The sequence below is a fragment of the Schistocerca serialis genome, chromosome 2, assembly GCF_023864345.2.
Source record: "Schistocerca serialis cubense isolate TAMUIC-IGC-003099 chromosome 2, iqSchSeri2.2, whole genome shotgun sequence".
Lineage (NCBI taxonomy): Eukaryota > Metazoa > Arthropoda > Insecta > Orthoptera > Acrididae > Schistocerca > Schistocerca serialis.
In genome coordinates this window covers 148,943,374-148,962,609 of record NC_064639.1, presented here as the reverse complement: position 1 = coordinate 148,962,609, position 19,236 = coordinate 148,943,374, and positions in this window count along the sequence as shown.

Genomic DNA, 19,236 nt, shown 5'->3' with positions numbered 1-19,236 from the left:
TAGCGTAAAGTTATCGTTAAAAACGCACGCCGCGCGATTTGTTATGATTTGGTCGGTCATAATAGTAGTAACATGCTTTTGAATACAATTAAAATATAACGGCGATACCTGTTTAGCGTTATTGGAAATAATATGTAATAAATTAATGATTAAGGTAGCCGATCCTATAAGAAGAGGTAAAATTGGGCATATTAAGGTGTTTTGCTTTATATCGACTAAGCCGATGATACGGCGTCTTTTTTTTCCGTTTACTCTTAGAAGAAAAAAAAGAAAACCAGTAACGAAGTGCTATTTGTGCGTTGTGAAAAATATAGGGGCGAATTTTAAATAGCTACAGTGTATAATCAGACTAACAAATGACATTCAATTACGCGAAATAGCGGACAGTGCAGTGTGGTCATTAAATTGAGTACACCTACAGGGCGGTCAATTCCAGGATAAGTCTATTCGCGTCTCACGAGGCACGCGGTATTGAGACCGGTTTTTTTATTATATCACGGAGAGCGGGCTTCAATTTATAAAAAGGAGAAAAGCTGTATTATTATCATTGACTGTTGGTGTTATGCAACCAAAACTGTTCATCAAAGGGTTTCGGTGAATGAGTGGTGAATGCGAAATGAAACTGTGAACGAAGTTATTTTAAATAAAGCAGAAGAGACAAGACAGTTTGGTCGTATCTGTTATTATTCCATAAACCGTAACATGTACTCTCGTTGTACGAAGCCTTTATAGACGATCGTATGACAATTTGCTTTGAAGGGATCTCGTTACGAGTTAAGTTTTGGGGACCTGGTCAACAGGGGATAGTTCGTAGATCTTAACTACTGCAGCTATTCTGGAATCAGGTGCTACCGTGACCGTTGTGTGTTGTCTATGGCTTAAGGTCATCATATCTCATGCTCTAAGATCGACGCGCCTTTCCTCTTGGTATAACGGTGTCTCACGGTAACCACGACAACGCAGACGGCGAAGGAAGATACGGTAGAATTTCTAATACATGTTTTCGGTAGTAATGAGAACTATCTCTGAAACTCGAGATCCTTCGGAGCTAAGAATCTCAAGATGTCTATTATACTGCAACGCCAACTAAAGTAAGGTTTTGGAAGTCTAGTTTCTGTAGCATTTGTGCATTCCAGCCAAATAAGACCCCATTTACACCAGTTTTAATTACTTTTTCCAAGATGTGTATGCGGGTTCACTGAATTCATTGCAAGTTGCCAAAATAGTCCATTATATATTTCCCAAATGCACTTTACTAAACACGAAGTTAGTTTCTGATATTATGTTAATCTCATAAGTGCATATCTGAAAGGAGAAACTTTTCTAATGTGCCAAGTTTCCCCTTCACAGCATTACTTACAACCGGAACGTGGTTTTTAATATGTACTGAGTCATATCATTTTCTATTTCAATCAATGTTTGCCCTAAATTTAGAAAGTCCATTTACTACTAAATAGCCTCAAGTTCTTAGCATATATTCCTACATGCTTTTCAACTACCAAGTCTTTGGCCTCTTTCAAAATTATTTATGGAGCGAGAAAACTGCTGGTCAAATTTGGTAACGTGTGCGAGGTTACCGATTGAGTGTTTAGTAACTTTTCACACAATTTCCGCTGCGAGACATCTACCGATTTATTTGAAGCTGTCTCACACACAAACGACGAGTTGTCCCCTGCTGGACTTGTGCTCTACTTAGTGAATGGTATATATTCCCCAAATCCTAATTCCTTCCCAAAAACCTTTAAGTTTAATTTGTTCATTTTTCTGAAATAGCTGAGCTGCAGTGAAACTGCCCACACACTCATATACCTGGCTGGCTATTGACGTTGGATTGATAGCGCAACCATATGTCAGGTGCAGCGAACTGAACAGGTCCCGTGAAACTAACCAGGCCTGCACAAACCGAAGTTGGGCTGCTTTAAACACTGTGCTTCAGTACTTACCGTCCACCACAGGTCACCTCCCCTATGTATAAATGGCGGGAAATTCAAATTTTGGAAGTGGGGCTGTTGTGTAAATTGGCGGGAAATTCAAAAATTCAAGATGGCGCATTGTCATGCTGGCTGACTTAGAACGCAGGAACAGGCTCTATGACGTAAGAATACAAGATGGCCGACCTGAAATACTGCCACTGGCTCTAGGACATCATCATCACCATATCCTTCCAAGGTGTTGTAGTCACCAGTTCCGGTTTCTCCATCATCCATCCATGGAGGTCTATCTAGTTCTCTCTTCCCACTCTGCCGATAATTCACTACTTGTTTTGGCTGACTTTCTTCTGTCATTCTATCAACATGATCCTTCCATTTCATTCTAATCTCTTCGACCTTGTCACTGACGGAAAACTTTTAAATCTGTTCTCATTGTTTCGTTCCATATTTTATCCATTTTATTACGGCCCCCGGCATATCTCTTGAACATGCATGACTTCAGAATGCAGCTTTTGAAACACTGGCACTTTGGCGTGAGATTTCTTGAGACAAACTATGTTTGCTTCCCCCAGTAGGTCCAGGCCTGTCTGTTGGGCAAATAAGGTCCTACTTAACATGTTTTCCCCAAGCTGCTATTCACGCACTACAGTTACTGCAAACTACTTATCCCGTACAGAATCGTAAGTTAAAGTCCAAACTGAATGGTGTGTATTAGGATCAAATGCTTCCTTATTTAGAAACACACCAGTGGAGGGAAAGAGCCCTACCATCCCGCCCCCGCCACCTCCTCTCAGTTTCGCATACTCTGCGCCGTATTATCAGGCGAAAGTCTCGCAGCCGCTTGCGGCCCGGGCCGCCGTTGCCGCATCGCCCCGGGGAGCAGGCTGATATGCGTCGAGGTTAGCCGCAGGGGTCGCCTTGCCACGTAAGACATAGGAGTCCTGAGTTAAAATGACGCGGAACATGAAAAATGCAGGAAGTGCACTTCTGCTTTAATCCATATGACAGGTATTGAAAATTAGCTTAGTCGAAAATAACCTAGGACCCACACATACATTCTGCTTGGAAACTGCAAAATCAAAAAAATTGCGCATTTGTCCTCCTGACGATGGTCACTTCCGTGAGTCTGAAGCCAACAAAATAATTTTTAAGTAAAATTAGAAAAAAAGTGTGTGTGGAATGTATGTGGCTAATTTGCCAGGAGGTACATAGCCAGTCACCCTACTGCTGCTATTTTTTCTCTGTTATTATTTCATCCCCCCTCAACCCATATGGGCTGTCAGCACTACAGGCAATCGCTCTTCAGCCAACTGACAAGAAAATCTAAATGAGATGAAAGAATAATAAATACAAAGGAGATATTTGCAAGGAGTTAAAAACTTCTGTAAGATGAAAATAAAATGGCATTTTTATACACTCCTGGAAATTGAAATAAGAACACCGTGAATTCATTGTCCCAGGAAGGGGAAACTTTATTGACACATTCCTGGGGTCAGATACATCACATGATCACACTGACAGAACCACAGGCACATAGACACAGGCAACAGAGCATGCACAATGTCGGCACTAGTACAGTGTATATCCACCTTTCGCAGCAATGCAGGCCGCTATTCTCCCATGGAGACGATCGTAGAGATGCTGGATGTAGTCCTGTGGAACGGCTTGCCATGCCATTTCCACCTGGCGCCTCAGTTGCACCAGCGTTCGTGCTGGACGTGCAGACCGCGTGAGACGACGCTTCATCCAGTCCCAAACATGCTCAATGGGGGACAGATCCGGAGATCTTGCTGGCCAGGGTAGTTGACTTACACCTTCTAGAGCACGTTGGGTGGCACGGGATACATGCGGACGTGCATTGTCCTGTTGGAACAGCAAGTTCCCTTGCCGGTCTAGGAATGGTAGAACGATGGGTTCGATGACGGTTTGGATGTACCGTGCACTATTCAGTGTCCCCTCGACGATCACCAGTGGTGTACGGCCAGTGTAGGAGATCGCTCCCCACACCATGATGCCGGGTGTTGGCCCTGTGTGCCTCGGTCGTATGCAGTCCTGATTGTGGCGCTCACCTGCACGGCGCCAAACACGCATACGACCATCATTGGCACCAAGGCAGAAGCGACTCTCATCGCTGAAGACGACACGTCTCCATTCGTCCCTCCATTCACGCCTGTCGCGACACCACTGGAGGCGGGCTGCACGATGTTGGGGCGTGAGCGGAAGACGGCCTAACGGTGTGCGGGACCGTAGCCCAGCTTCATGGAGACGGTTGCGAATGGTCCTCGCAGATACCCCAGGAGCAACAGTGTCCCTAATTTGCTGGGAAGTGGCGGTGCGGTCCCCTACGGCACTGCGTAGAATCCTACGGTCTTGGCGTGCATCCGTGCGTCGCTGCGGTCCGGTCCCAGGTCGATGGGCACGTGCACCTTCCGCCGACCACTGGCGACAACATCGATGTACTGTGGAGACCTCACGCCCCACGTGTTGAGCAATTCGGCGGTACGTCCACCCGGCCTCCCGCATGCCCACTATACGCCCTCGCTCAAAGTCCGTCAACTGCACATACGGCTCACGTCCACGCTGTCGCGGCATGCTACCGGTGTTAAAGACTGCGATGGAGCTCCGTATGCCACGGCAAACTGGCTGACACTGACGGCGGCGGTGCACAAATGCTGCGCAGCTAGCGCCATTCGACGGCCAACACCGCGGTGCCTGGTGTTCCTCTGTGCCGTGCGAGTGATCATTGCTTGTACAGCCCTCTCGCAGTGTCCGGAGCAAGTATGGTGGGTCTGACACACCGGTGTCAATGTGTTCTTTTTTCCATTTCCAGGAGTGTATATATGACAGATGACTTCCTTCGCTTTTAGTTACAAAGAGCTGTAATAAAGAATTAAAATCAGAAACACAATAAGATTATATTTAAGATTTTAAAAAACACTGGTGCAGAACACTGATGTCAAAATGAAGCCCTTCACTGGCACTAAAGCTGGAAGGACCTTGTATGGGCTAGACAGCCGGTTGTTGAAGGGGAAAGGAAAGGTTGGTCGTTGGGGAGTGTAGAGTGGGTTGAGGCCAGTACAGATGTACCGATGCAGTAGAAGTAGCTGTTTGGATTCAAGAGAGGTTGAAGTAGAGATGGTATTAGTGAGGCTAAAACTTGTTGAGGGAAAGGTGCTATAGAAAAATAGTGGAATGGGGAAAAATGGATGGTAGGGAAAATATGGAGAAGGGAGAGAGAAGGAGCTCTGAAGAGGTGGAATAGGTGAAGTGGGCTTAAAGTTGATGGGAGGGGTAAATGTTGGGACGGTGTTCATGATCTGGAAGGGGGAAACGTTTGAAGCTCCTTTGGTAGAGTATGTTGGGGGGGGGGGGGGGGGGGAGGGCGGTGTAGGGTTAATGGGACTTGTTAATAGAGGTGCGGCAACGTACTAGGGTTGGAAAGCAGAGGAGAAAATATAGAGTTACTCCAGTCGAGTTTGCAGATGATGTAGGCTGTCAACAGGTGTTCAGTGTGAGTGAGCAGAGAGTACTTTTTATTTTTTTACATTTTCCACTCTTAGGAGTAGAGCAAGTGTTCGATATCAGACCTATTAAGAGTCACGGTTCTATTCAGCCAATTATCAGACAAGCTCATTGTTGGCAGGAGAGCCAACACCGTGTTACTAGAAGGAGGCCGAAAGGCACGCGTTTTAGCTCACGCAGGTTGGCGTGAGGTCTGGAACAGGACAAGGAAATTAGAATTTAGAAAAACGGACGTAGCTGGTGGAATACTTAACTTTAATCCGTTAATGAAGAACGTCGGTCTTGCCGGTACATGATTCACAATATCAATGGTTCAAATGGTTCAAATGGCTCTGAGCACTATGGGACTTAACTTCTAAGGTCATCAGTCCCCTAGAACTTAGAACTACTTAAACCTAACTAACCTAAGGACATCACACACATCCATGCCCGAGGCAGGATTCGAACCTGTGACCGTAGCGATGCGCGGTTCCAGACTGTAGCGCCTTTAACCGCTTGGCCACCACGGCCGGCCAATATCAATGGTAACTGATAATGGCGTCTTGCTAGGTCGTAGCAAATGACGTAGCTGAAGGTTATGCTAATCTATCGTCTCGGCAAATGAGGACGTATTTTGTCAGTGAACCATCGCTAGCAAAGTCGGTTGTACAACTGGGGCGAGTGCTAGGAAGTATCTCTAGACCTGCCGTGTGGCGGCGCTCGGTCTGCAAGCACTGATAGTGGCGACACCCGGGTCCGACGTATACTAACGGACCGCGGCCGATTTAGAGGCTACCACCTAGCAAGTGTGGTGTCTGGCGGTGACACCACACTCATACTCGGGCAAATGGGGGAGCCCAACTGGGAATAAATGAGATGGGACTATCAGTTCTGGAACACACCCTACAACCAAGGGAAACTTCCCGAAAACCTTATTCGGAACTGGGAGATTGGAAGAATATTACTTTATTTCTGGGACATAGTTCTGTATTGAGGGTGTTATCCCAGTCAAAAATAAAATGGCCCTGTTCTTGGCACAGAGTTTTAGAGGTCTTGAGGTTGCTGGCTGTGAGGAACTAGTGCACAGAGCTCATGCGCTGGCCTAAATAGTCGCCTCGCAAATCGTGGACCTGTTTTCAGGATGTGACACAGTGGATGCATGAAGAGGTGTCGTTTGTCAATAACGACTGTCGTTGCCATGTACGCCGCCTTGTAGCCTGTCTGGAGTGTAGTTGAAGCCCTATGCTGGCCTGGCTTTTGAGTTTCAAGATTGCGAAGTCGCGCCTCATGTGACCTGTAGGGCTAAGCCTGCTGCAACCCTCATGATGTACATTTTACGCGTGGTGTTTTCGGCTGTCTAGGCTGCCATGGAATTCCCCGCCTACCCCCCCCCCCCCCCCAACACCACCACTACCACGCAACTAGGAGACAGAAATTAGAGTCCCAGGTGAGGTGAAGTCCTCAGGCGGCGACTGGCACCTGCCGGTCGTGTGGTATGCGACAAGCCTTGTGTCGTATAGCAGGGAGACCATCGCACTTGCGACGCCAGCGGCCAGGACGTCCGGCAGCCGCGACCAAGTGGATGGGAAGGTGGCCCCAGTGCGGCTGATAGACCAGCAACAGTGAATTGCGAGTTGCCGAAAGCCAGCCTGTAAGGAGACTGTACCACAGACTGGGCTCAGATTGCATTAAACTTGGAAAAGGAAATGAAAGAAAACACAAGAAAAGGATGCAAAATCATTAAAGATGACTATTTGTCGTGCGCATGTACGTAGGGTAAAACAGTGTCGTGCGGAAGCACTTGGAAGGGAAAAGTGCAATATGGAAGCATGTGAGACGGGAAGATGTGCTGTGGAAGCACATGGAATAAAATGGTGTTGTACCGGAGCACTTGGGACAGAAAAGAGAAAATTGAAAGAATTTGGAAGGGAAAGTTGTGGTGCAGAAGCACTTGAGATAAAAGAAAAAAGCAGCCGGCATCTAGACGACATTCTCGGGGTCCGGTGCCACGCCAGGGCAAGATGCAGCGCCAGATGTTGTGGTGTTCAGAGGCAGTCGAGGCTGGTCGTACGCAGAGGACAGTGGCTATGTACTTCTGGAGTCACAAAGGTGCCAGTCACCAAGTTGGGTGTTTTGTCAGGAACCACCAACTGCACCGAAATCTGGAGAGCAGCCTCACCAGGTAATAATGACTTACGATTTATTTTTTTACGTCAGTGTCCCTCTCCGGGGCCTCTCTTTGGAACCTACATCCTCATTTATTTGCTAAATGCATTCCAGTTCTGTCTTCCTCTACACCTTTCCCTCCACAACTCCCTCTAGTGACACCTAATATTCGTTTTGTTGCCACTTCCCCCAATCATTTTACAAATTCCAGATGAATGTTATCTATCCTTTCCACCTCAGTCCATCTTAAGTCGTCCAAAGCTCATTTAAACTCTGATTCTAATACCGGGTCTCCTATATCTTCTCTGTGGAATGCCATCAATATAATCTTTCCACCTACTCCCTCCCTCCTGTGTTTTTAACTGTCGAATTCCATTGCAGTTATAATGTTACCGCCCTTGCTTTTAATTTCGCCGGAGCGAAGGTTATATTGATTTTCCTATATGCTAAATGAGTCTTTCTAATAATCAAATGAAAATATATATGTATATGCAGACAGAAGTGAAAATGAAAATTTTTAACAAGGCTGGGATTCGGACCCTGTCTCCTGCTCACCAGGCAGACTCAGTAAACAATACCCAGACGTAGGTGCTTTTATCAAATGAAGCGGTATGGTTCAAGAGACCTTTTCAAAAAATGGTTCAAATGGCTCTGAGCACTATGGGACTTAACATCTGAGGTCATCAGTCCCCTAGAACTTAGAGCTACTTAAACCTAACTAATCTAAGGACATCACACACATCCATGCCCGAGATAGGATTCGAACCTGCGACCGTAGCGGTCGCGCGGTTCCAGACTGAAGCGCCTAGAACCGCTCGGCCACAGACACCTTTTCAAATCTATAACATCTGTAATGGCAGGATAACGAGAAAATGCAGCACTTGGCGGTCTGCATGCAATTCCTCATCCGCATTCACGACGAGGTGTATCTATTAAAGCCTAGCTTGAACAGAAATGTGATACAAATGGAGGTTCAGCCTACGCTGTAACTGCATGCAGCGTAGTCAAGAACAGGTAGCATGAACTATACGCTGTGCCGTATCTGTCCCATTAGCTCAGTGAGACGATGCAATGCCATGGGCAATAGATATGCAGACTCACCTATGTTCGAGTAGAGTTCGCTCCATTTTATTTTTTTTTTTTCAGTCACAGCCTCAAAACAGTATCCAGTATACACTTCCACAATGCGGTACCTTCAATATCTATCCCTGTTGCTGTTACCTTTATTTAAACATTAAGACACAACATGAACAGCTGGAAAGAAGAATTTTAGATAAGTAAGTGTCTGCGGCGGGTATGTGGGTTGTCACCGACCGTTTTTAAACTGCACCAAGGAGACGTCTTGTAGACTTGACACAGATGATACCACGTTATGGGAGCGACAGTAGAGGACAGTAAGACATTTAGGCTGTAAATTACAGATGACAAGATTGTCATAGCAAAAGATGAAAATCATCTGAGCTATATGTCGAGAGAACCTAAAGAGGAATACGATAAAGCTGGACTGAAGATAAACATGAAGAAATCCGAGTACTTGGCCGTTGGAATGGAAAAAGTAAACGATTTGGAGACAATGGAGAAGGAATCGTAGGTGTGGAAAAGACAAAACTTTTGGGGTATTATTTAATAAACAGGACAGACATATTGACGAAATCACTGGTAGGATTCATAAAGGATGAGCTGTTTCAAGGGCAATGAACTCTGTTCTGTGGAATAAAAATAAAAGAGCAACGAAGAAGAGAAAGTATTAGCCTATATCCAGACTATAGTTTTGTAGGGAGCAGAAGCGTGAGACGTTAGCAAAAAAAAGTAAGAACAAACTGCTTGCCACTGAAATGTGTTACTTAAGACGAAAGTCAAGCTATCGAGAAAGGGATCAGATAAGAAATGACGTAATCCGACAAAGGATGTAAGTGAATAGGAATATCTGTGACGACTTCAACAAAAACGGCTGATGTGGTTTGGTCATGTTACTAGGATGAATGAAGACAGGATACCAGATAGGATACTACAATGGATACTATCCTTGGGGAAGAAAAGGGCTCGCCCACGGCGCAAACGGCAAAATGATGTAGAGGAGGCAATGGAAGGAAGGAGTATGAATGTTGAGGAAAGGCAAGACAGAAGAAGATGATGACTGGGAGGCGGAGAAGCGTCGCCAGCCGTAGATAATCCGCTAGAAGAAGAAGACGTGACATGAATTCTTGCAGGCGTAAGTAACCACTTTGTTTCGTCCATGATAAAAATGAAGCCAACAGAAAATACGGTAACAACGTCTGTAACCAAAGAGGTACAAAAACACAATAGGTCGGCTATACTACACTGCACATTATGCTATGCACAAAAATTCCATTCTGTACGTTTGACGTTCAGGCTTATCTCCACAGAGCCAGTATGTACACGAACTAGCAACATTCACTTTAGAAAACAAAAAAAAATGTTCAAAGCGACCACCTTGCATTTGCAGCTACTCGCTGGATCATACTTCGCTGGACCCTTCGGAACAGACCTGCATCCACCGTTGCCGATGCGGCATGCAAGCGAGCTATTAGGTCGTGTACATCCATGGATGGAGTAATGAAACATGTGCATTTAAGTGTTCCCATAAATGAAAATCTAGTGGATTAAAATCCGATGAATGTGGAGGCAAGAGCACTGGACCTCCACGACCAATCCATTTCCCTGGAGACGCCACATTTATATAGTTACGTTGGAGACGCCACATTTATATAGTTACGTTGGAGGCGCCACATTTATATCGTTACGTACATTCCTTCCAACGTGTGGAGATGCACCATCATGCTGTCGCCGCACGCCAAGTGAAATTGTTTCTTATTCTTCAGGCAAAGAATTGCAAAGAAAGGTACGACACAGGAGCGCATTCAACATATCCGGCGATAGGTAAAGACCCAAAAACACTCCCCACACGATTCCAGCCCATAGGCTTATGCCAACATGTGCCTGAAGGCCACGTGCACGAGTCGCATGTGGGTTGTGTCTCGACCAGTAATGGCTGTTGTGGAGGTTGAAAATGCCTTCACGAGTGAAATTACATTCGTCAGCACTCATCACGTTATTTGCAAAAGGTTCACTATCTTCCACTCAGTGCAAAAGCCACTGACTAAACGGTACTCGTAGAATGCAGGCTTCTGGGCGCAAGCGTTGAGTGACGCAGTTCTTCGTCGCGGAAACCTTCGACAACCGGTCTTTGAGATATCTGGAACTACCTCTCATCATCACAGGTATTTCGCCGACATGTATGGTGAACCGTTTCAAGAATCTCGTCTTTTGTTGGTGGAGTACGTCAAGTCCTTGGACAACCTCTATCCGTTACCTGTGGCAGAAGATTCCCGGTTTCCTATAGGCCTTGCTACAAGCGACGAAGAGCATGCTTACCACTGTGGTGCCTTTGAGGCACCGAGCAACATAAACACGAGCAGCAGCGCCAGCAGCAGCAGCTTGATTGGCAGATACACCCAGCACCAAAAGCATATTGATGTGTTCATTGTTTGAGTATTCTGCCGAGAAGTCGTCTTACATGAATTTGACAGCACCAGTTACGGTTGCACTACACAGTTAGTACATACACGCAAGCAGTTTAATTGATCTCACTGTGATGTGATCGGCTATTGTCATGTGATAAAACGATATCCTACTCAGAAACGACGACAACTAGGAAACGGGCCGGCTCGGCTAGCCACACGGTCTAACGCGCTGCTTCCCGCGCGGGAAGACGTGCCGGTCACCGGCCAAATCCGCGCCGGATTACCCTGGGTTCGGGGTGGGGCGGCGGTGGGGTGGGTGGACTGCTGAGGCCTGTTGTGGGGTTGTGAACCGCTGAGGCCTACGGCGGGACGAAGCCTCTCCCTCGTTTCTAGGTCCCCCGTTTAATACATACTAGAGAATTGACGTCTAAAAAGGAACCTGACGCGCAACGACGGCTGTTATGGTAATGTGGGGTGGTACGCGTTCTTGTGTAGTTTCCGACAGGCCACACGATGTGACATTATTTCCAGCTCTTCGCTTTCATACATTTTTCAAAATGTACACAATCTGGTTTTGGTAGACTTTTATCTTCGCTGGGGATAAGGAATCAGAAACCAGCCTCCAAGTACGGAATTGTTTCTTCATCCTGTATATATAAAGACTGAATCTACGAATGAAAATTTGTAATAAGGCCGGAATTCGAAGTCCAGTCTCCATCTTACAATGCAGATGCGCTAACCACTATGCCACCCTGGCACAGTGGCTTTGCACAACTGCACAGACGACAATAGAAAGCCTTCTTCCACAATCCAAATTCTCATTCACCCTGCAGCTCACTTGGGATTCCCCTTTAACAGCATTGCTGGGGCTCTCCAACTGTATTGGAAAAGTACGTCAGCATCGAACGAAATGGGGAATCCCGTCTGAAACCCAAGCATAGGTACATTAATCAAATGAAACCATCTGGTTCCAGAGATCTTTTCATATTTAAAACACCTGTGATGTATATATGCAAACTGAGGCGACGAATGAAAATTTTCACCAAGGTTGGGATTCGAACCTGGGTCTCCTGCTCTCTAGGCAGATGAGCTAACTACTAGTCTCATAAACTTCAGCCTACTCTTCATCATTCCAGATTGCTTTTCGTCATTGCTACATTGTGATCTGAGTTTATATCTGCTCCTGGGTACGCCTTACAATTCAATATCTGGTTTCTGAATCTTTGCTTGACGTTAGCGTAATCTAACTGGAATCTCCCCTTATTCTCCGGCCTTTTTCCAAATATACCTCCTCCTCTTGTCATTTTTGAACAGAGTATTCGCTATTAGTAACTGATTTTTACTGTAGGACTCAATTATTCTTTCTTCTCCCTCATTCCTGTTGTCAAGCACACATTCTCCAAAAACCTTTTCTTCTTCTCCTTCCCCAGTCACCACATTCCAGAACGCCATGGCTGTTAGACTTCCATATTCACATATACTTTCTCTACCTCTTCAACTTCTGCTTGCGACGTCAGCACGTATACCTGAAATAATGTTGTCGGCGTTGTTTTACTGCCGATTCTGGTGAGAACAACTCTATCACTGAACTGTTTATAGTAAATCACTCTCTGCCGTACTGTTTATAGTAACTCACTCTGTGCCGTACTTTCCTACTCACAACCAATCCTTCTACTGTTATATAATTTTCTGCTGCTCTTGATATTAGAGTATACTCGTTTGATCAGAACTCTTTGTGTTCCTTTCATTTCACTTCACTGATGCCCACTATGTGTAGATAGAGCCTTAGCACCTCCCTTTTCAGATTTTCTGTCTTCCCTACAATGTTCAAACTTCTGACATTTCGTGTCCCTACTCTAAGAACAGTACCTTTTCGTTGGTTATTCGGTCTTTTTTACATTGTCATCTCCCTTTTGGCAGTCCTCTCCCGGTGTTCAGAATGGGGGACAAGTTCGGAATCCTTTGTCAGTGGAGAGATCACCATGACAGTTTTTCAATTACAAGATACACGTCCTGTGGGTAAACGTTATGTGTCTTTAATGCAGTGGTTTCCGTTCCCTTCTGCTTCCTCATGTCGATGATCATGGTTGATTGTTCCGCCTTTTAGGAACAGTTTCCCATATCGGAGTAGGCAGACGATGCACACAAACTAATCTCAAACAGTAGTGACCATAGAACCAGAAAACTTACATTTAACGTATACGTATTTGTATATTTCTGTAACTCAACTAAAGTTCTGTACAGTTGAAACAGTGCCAGTTTTTCTGATACTAACCAATTCTTTAATTTTAACAGCGCTAACATAGACCCTAAGGTAGCAGTTACCACCTAGTGCGACCTTTCAAGGATAATATTAAACAGGACACGTCCTTGTCTGCCTCACACAGCAACACACAATAACGTAAGAGATTAAACGGTACTAAACTTGTTCTGCTCATCTCGCACAACTTTGCACCAGAATCGACAAATCGGAAAATTAACTGTAACATATATGGCGCCCATATCAGCTAGTTGATAATTCTTCATTCAGTCAACATATATACCTTATTGTGCCCTAGACGAAATTAAGGAAATGGAAACGAGCCATTTCCTATTCTGACTCTAAAAACGAATGTGGGCTCGCTCACCCACAGAAGTTTCTCAGTTTTTAACTAAGCAGATATAAATGCTTTATTACACTGCGAGCGTTCTTGGCCGTTCACCAACTTCAGTTTTCAAAAATGATGGAAATGGAAATGAGCGTTTGACGTCGTTGGCTGGGAGGCCCCTTGCGGGGCAGGTCCGGCCGCCTTGGTGCAGGTCTTATTACATTCGACGCCACATTCGGCGACCCGAAATGATGATGAAGACAGCATAACACCCTGTCCCTGAGCGGAGAAAATCCCCGACCAAGCCGGGAATAGAACCAGGGCTCGTAGGACGGCAAACCATCACGCTGACCACTCAGCTATCGGGGCGAACTTCAAAAATGATGATGACACACAACCGTCGCGTCGGCTCAGAAGTAGTTGCAACAGTACGCTAAGTCTCTCGTTAATTACGTTCACAGGTTACTACTGCAACATACGCAGGACATTATTTCACTTGTTGATGAAGTAAAAAACTTTCACATCACGCTGTTATAAACGCTCGAGAGAGAAAAATGATTACACGCAGACGTGAACTTGCTTATCAGCTGATCAAGCCACACGAGCAGACCAAAATATCACAATTAACCCTCACACACCGCCGGCCGAAGTGGCCGTGCGGTTAAAGGCGCTGCAGTCTGGGACCGCAAGACCACTACGGTCGCAGGTTCGAATCCTGCCTCGGGCATGGATGTTTGTGATGTCCTTAGGTTAGTTAGGTTTAATTAGTTCTAAGTTCTAGGGGACTAATGACCTCAGAAGTTGAGTCCTGTAGTGCTCAGAGCCATTTGAACCATTTGAACCCTGACACACCAAAATATGCAGACTGAATCACCTAAAGTTTGCATCACAGATATTGCGGAAGTGGAAAGCGCTGTTGATGTGCGATTCTCACAGAAAAGATTGGTAGTCAGGGGCTCCTAGTTTTAGCAAATAAACAGACTGTAATAATATTTAGAAAGTAAATTTTTGTGCAAACATACTCTCTTTTTCAAATGGAGTATGGCCTAATGACATCAACATACTAAAACTAGGGCAAATTTAAATGTAAGTGGTGTTTGTTGCAGGATTCTAGTGCGAGTCGTTTACGAGATACCGAGTTTTGAAAAGTTTCCCCACCAACACTTGTTTGTGCCATTCAACCTGTGTAGCTGCTAGGTACGATGTTTTTATGTTGGCTTACAGTGTGCTTGTGTGTTCCTAGAGCGACTACAACTTCCTGTTCAGTTAGTGGTTGAAACGGCTCTGAGCACTATGGGACTTAGCTTCTGAGGTCATCAGTCCCCTAGAACTTAGAACTACTTAAACCTAACTAACCTAAGGAGATCGCACACATCCATGCCCGAGGCAGGATTCGAACCTGCGACCGTAGCGATCGCACGGTTCCAGACTGAAGCGCCTAGAACCGCTCGGCCACAGCGGCCGGTGTTCAGTTAGTGTGTGACAGTCCAAGTAGCAAGTCGTGAGTGGACGATGGGATTTACCAATGCAGAAAAAAATCGACATGCTCATGCTGTTTGGAGGAGAGTGTAGGAAGAATGCAGTTCGCTGTTGTATGGCACGGCAAGATATCCCAATAGACGTCAACCATTTCGACAGTTACTTATCAACCTTTTCAACCAGTTAAGTGAAAGTGGTTCTGTAACATCTAGACTACGTAACAGAAAGAAACAGGTGACGACAGAAGAGGGGGGACATTAATGTTCTTGCTACTGTTTTAGTTAATCAGCTTGTTAGCTCCCGCGAAATCTCACGAGGAATTGGTATGAGTCAGGCAAGTGCCGTACGCAATCTCCATCGACATCGGTTCCATCCCTGTCACATCTCTCTCCATCAAGTGCTGCACGGAAACAATTATGAGAGTCTTGTTAACTTCTGTACATGGGCATTAAGTTGGTTGGTTGTTTTGGGGAAGGAGACCAGACAGCGTGGTCATCGGTCTCATCGGATTAGGGAAGGATGGGGAGGGAAGTCGGCCGTGCCCTTTCAGAGGAACCATCCCGGCATTTGCCTAGAGTGATTTAGGGAAATCACGGAAAACCTAAATCAGGATGGCCGGACACGGAATTGAACCGTCGTCCTCCCGTATGCGAGTCCAGTGTGGACATTAAGACAAGATACTACAGATGTACTGAGTACCTTGTTTAATGACGAAGCCACATTTACAAGGCGTGACCAGGTAAACCGCCGAAACATGCACTATTGATCTGTTGACGATCCCCGTTGGCATCGCCAGACGGAATGTCAGCCTCCATGGAGTGTAAACGTGTGGTGTGTGGTAGTGAACTATCAGTCATAGGCCCGTTTTTCATAGACGGAACACTGAACACGCACACATATCGCAGCCTTATAACGGAGTGTCTTCCACGGATGCAAGAAGACGTTACTTTGCAGACTTAAGAGGAACCTGTGGTACCAACATGATGGCGGTCCAGCCCATAGCGCACGAAGCACTACAACACGTCTTCACGAATTGTTTCCAGATCTTTAGATTGGCCGCAGAAGACCTTGCCAATCCGTTCCCCGTATTTAACGCCTGTGCACTTTCTTCTGTGGGGAAAGCTCAGAAACAATGTCTGCAAGGACACACCAACCACATCCGATGATATGCAGCGACGTATTAGTGCGGCCTGCTCGGACATCTCCGCTGAAATGGTAGCACGTGTGCATCAGTTATTCCAAACCAGTCTGGAAGCGTTTATTGCCGGTACCGGTGGTCATTTTGAGCACAACCTGTAATCATCAGTTGTCTCGTTACTGGTGAGAACCCACATAAGCAGTGTATGCACTTGTGTTGTTCTGTAGTGTGTTCTACCACAGCTACTGTGCAGGAGTCGGTGTGGGCATTTCTCAAAATATTACATCTCGTAAACTACTCGCAATACATTCTTACATCAAACACCAGTTACCTTATAATTTACCCTTCGTTTATTTGTTAATGTCAGTACGCATTGGCCGGCCGCTGTGACCGAGCGGTTCTAGGCGCTTCAATCCGGAACCGTGTTGCTGCTACGGTCGCAGGTTCGAATCCTACCTCGGGCATGGATGTGTGTGATGTCTTTTAGGTTAGTTAGGTTTAAGTAGTTCTAAGTGTAGGGGACTGATGACCTCAGATGTTAAGTCTCATAGTGCTTAGAGCCATTTGAACCATTTGAACCATCAGTACGCATTGTTCCATTCCAAAAGTGTATGTTGCTTCCTATGTATTATTACAATATGTTGATTGGCTAACAATACGAGCCCCTGACTATCAACTCATTCTGTGAAAACCGCACATCAATAGCACTTTTCATTTCTGCAATATTTGTAGAGCAAATTTTAGGTGATTCAGGCGGTATATATTATCAAAAGTTAAATCGGAAATGTTGTAGCTAAATATCAGCTCAAACTGAAATGGAGGAGCAACTAAGTCTTAGCACTTGTACATTTGTAGCTATGAATAAGGGATTTTCTCACCGAATAAAGAAGATCGCCTTCCACAGGACGGTGCAATCTTTACACAATTACGACTGCATACAGCCCTTTCGCTTTGTAACTATAGCACCCAACAGCAACGTTATCGATTTGCCGATTTTGCTGCTTGTAGGATAAAAGGATGCACTTCCTTATTACTCATGTAAGAGAAGACTTGGGCTCGTATTGGAGTATTACACCTGCTTTGTTGGTGGGCGCACTTCACTGAAGGTGGTATGTAGCTGCCGTGATGTCGGCATAGAGGCCGACTGACACATGAGGTATAGTCGGGATATTATTTATATAGATGTTGAACTGTGGGCAAGAGATGATTCGGGCACGCTGCTCGCGCCTCTGTATAGCAGTTCATCATGGTCTAGCGTGCCCCCTGGTGTCTTCTTGTCTCTACTAAAAAGATTTAACCAGGCCGAGAGCAGTGTCGATAGCATGTGACGCGCCAGAAATACGGCCGCGAACGACACTATATACGAGTAATATCTTAGTCTGACAAGGATAGAAAATTCCAGTCTCAGGATAGAAGCTTCTAGTCTGACACTATCATGTCAGCTAGAAAAACAACGGTGTGATTATACCAAGTCTCAATTAGCACGTCGCTAATCACTTAGAATCCCAGCTGAGAAGACGGTTTGCCGTCCAGAAGTCGATGGCCAAACTTTGGCGCGATATCGTGGAGATCTTCAAGTTGCTGGCTGCGACGGATCGAAATAGTGCGCGGCACTAATTAGTCACCTTGCGGATATATACTTACCGGCCTGTTTTCATACCTGACCTGGTGGCCTGGCGGGAGCGCTCTTGATGCCCTCCGCTGGCCTGACCGCTGAGTTTCAGAGTTGCGTCGTCTGAACTGTAGGCGTTGGGCTTGCTGGATCTCGCAAGATGTATATGCTGCACGTCTCAGGATTTTTCACAAAACAAGATCTCTCATTTTAAAGAGTTAAGTTATCGGAACACAAACATTGAAACTTGTGCTATAAAAGTAAGCCTATAGACGTTTCATCCTGGCGTGAGAAAGAAATTTAAAAATATTATAGGTACTTCTAGAAATTTTTCCAAAAAATCGCTGATTTGAATTGGGGCTCACTAAAAGCTTTCACTCCTTCTCATGCATGCTACGCAAGACAAGTAACGACTAATTTAAACAGGGGAGCGAGGAGGGAGAGGCAGGCGGGGAGAGATAGATAGATAGGGAGAGAGAGAGAGAGGGAAGAATCCGTCTGTTGGCGATATCCTTCGCACGACAGATCGGAAAGGAAAGGACATAAGCGCCTATGTTTAGCCAACTCACTCACATGTTTAGTTTATAGATCTGCATGATCTCGAGGGGAGAGTTTTCGGTACCTATCTGAATAGAATAGTAGTAGATGATGAAGTATATCAAAAGTAGCTGTGTCTGCACAACACATTGATATGTGCAGACACTAGCTACTGATTGTCATGGGATCTAATAGTTTGGTTACAACCGATTTAACACGAGGGGCAGATATGACATAAGCTCTTATAATTTACAAACACGCTATGTCCAGGAGTAACTTTCGGTCATTTGGAGGGGAGAGTGCACTGTTACTCTCAAGCTAAAACGTCAGCCAGATGTAATCTGAGCTGGGTTTATATCTTAAGTAGAGTGTTCCAGGTTACCATCAATATATATATATATATATATATATATATATATATATATATATATATATATATATATATATATATATACAGGGTGAGTCACCTAACATTACCGCTGGATGTATTTAGGAAACCACATCAAATACTGACGAATCGATTCCACAGACCGAACGTGAGGAGAGGGGCTAGTGTAATTGGTTAATACAAACCATAAAAAAATGCACGGAAGTATGTTTTTTAACACAAATCTACGTTTTTTTAATGGAACGCCGTTAGTTTTGTTAGCACGTCTGAACATATAAACAAATACGTAATCAGTGCCGTTTGTTGCATTGTAAAATGAAAATTACATCCGGAGATATTGTAACCTAAAGTTGACGCTTGAGTACCAGTCCTCCGCTGTTCGATCGTGTGTATCGGAGAGCACCGAATTAC